General features: G+C 33.0%; 1 non-coding gene across 1 annotated transcript; it reads right to left on the minus strand.

The window, feature by feature from the left end:
• Positions 1 to 1,018: 1,018 nt before the first annotated feature.
• On the minus strand, positions 1,019 to 1,091 carry TRNAA-AGC (transfer RNA alanine (anticodon AGC)). Its single transcript has one exon. It is a non-coding gene; the product is annotated as a tRNA-Ala (tRNA).
• Between the last annotated feature and the right edge of the window lie 1,099 nt (positions 1,092 to 2,190).

Genomic DNA, 2,190 nt, shown 5'->3' on the forward strand with positions numbered 1-2,190 from the left:
ATTAGCTCATTGATCTGGAATTTATTATGTTTAACTAAGATTTACCTCTTGACATTTTTTAATGATTTGTTCAAAAAGATTCCAATATCTTTTGAGTCAAACAGTAGTAAAGTTTATGTTTTCAATAATTATAATTATGTTGAGAAAACAAAATTTGGAAAATTTGTAAAAAAGGAAGTTATAATGCAGCTGCTTAAGTTTTCATTTCCTGTATTCTAAGAGCATGAAAATAAACTCTTAAGTTGATTTTTGAGGGTTGAAGAGACTCGATTATTTGGTGTTTTCAATATTTTGGTAGATTGGGGTAATTTTGATTTTTTATTTTATGTGTGTGTCCGTAGTGTATTTAATGTGCAATGTGTTGGTAGTTATTTATTAATATTTGATTTATAGTTGTCCAACACTGTAAAACTATCCAGATGCATCTCCCATTATGATAAGATTTTTTTTTTCTTTTGCTACAAAATAACTTACTCCTTGGAAAAGTATAGACGAGTAAAAAAGATGAATTTTTTTTAGTTACATTAACCAAAAATAATACTCCTAGTAATTATACTTATTTTAAGAGAAAAAAAAGTAATTATACTTGTTTAATTTATCGTTCATGCCAAATTTTAAGATTTTCCATGGACGAATGTCAAAATAAAATCCAGAAACATGTGAATTGTATTGTACTAGCTAGGTTTGTACTTCTATTGAAGGACAAAGAAAAATGATATCTACAAATTCGATGCTGTAGTAAAATGGTCCTTAGACTTTTATAATATGAAATAGTTTTCTTTGTGGTATGTGAATTATAACCTCTTAATAATTTCATTTATCTGCTAATTAACTGGTTGCAAATGTGTAATATAATAGTTGATTTTACATTATTGGATAACAAGGGATTCAAATGATTCTCACTTCTAAGACGAGTTTACTTTTAATCAAATGCTATTAGAATTACTACATAAACCCAAAATGAATTATTACAAGAATTAACAAAAGAATGGTGTAATACAACAGAAAAACTACAAAGTGGAGATGCGGGGTATCGATCCCCGTACCTCTCGCATGCTAAGCGAGCGCTCTACCATCTGAGCTACATCCCCATCTGTCAGCAAATTTGTTAAACATTTTTAATGTACGAAACGCGAATACTTTCTTGGTTTAGTCCTGCAATCAGTTAATTCCAATTCAATTTGCAGCCTCATATAGCTACTGCAATTTTCAACTACTGTGCCACTTCAAATATTTTTTAAAGGAATAAAACAAAGCATTTCTTTTTCCATAGAGAAGACTCCCTACCGTATGACTCGAATAATTAGATATCAATTTCAACGGCATAACTATGCCTCAATCTCAAACAAGTTAAAACTAACTATGTGAATCCTCACTGAATATATTATTCCATTTAAACTCTCATCTCATACCAATGTAAATGAACATCCGTTTCACTAGAACAAATCCGACACACATTGGTCATCATGTGCTTAATTATTGGTTTTGCTTAATGGACAACTTTTCGAAAGGAAGCCTTGAAACAACAATATAATTGTCTACATGTTACCTATGGATTACGAGTTCGAGCCGTAAAAGCAGTAACTATTACTTATATTTAAGGTTGTATAGGTAAAAATCGGGGCTACCCGATTTCGTGAGCTCGAGGGTCACTTCGAGAGCGAGATCGAAATAGACTAGGAGCGAGCCCGATGGGAGGCTTCGAAGATCAAAGTGTCCGATGAACATCAAGGCCGAACGTGACCAGCCTCGAGATAATGCCGTTCCGAGTTTGTAACAGAATGAGCAAGATTCCCGTCACGTCCCTAAGATCATGGCGTAAATTCCGGAATAGATTTGTATGAATTAGTACAAATCCGTACTAGGCGGTTATACAGTTGTCCCAATAAGATTCCTTACTGTAAAAAAAAATGTACCTTATTTAGGGTTCCTCCATTGTAGAAAGGGGACCCCAATCATTTATAAAGAGGATCCAATCATTGGCAAAGAATATACTATCTTACTTTCCTCACTCATTGTTCATCAGAATTGTCCTTTAGTTTTATTGTTCTTGCTTTACTGTTCTTGCCTCATTGTTCTTAACCCACCTCGGGGTCACTGGGCTTGAGGTCGATACTGCTTAAGTAACAATGGTTTGATTCACTCGTTTCTCTCCTTTATACTTTATACTTCTTGAATATTAACTGGTAT

The sequence above is a fragment of the Nicotiana tabacum genome, chromosome 16 (assembly GCF_000715075.1).
Source record: "Nicotiana tabacum cultivar K326 chromosome 16, ASM71507v2, whole genome shotgun sequence".
NCBI lineage: Eukaryota > Viridiplantae > Streptophyta > Magnoliopsida > Solanales > Solanaceae > Nicotiana > Nicotiana tabacum.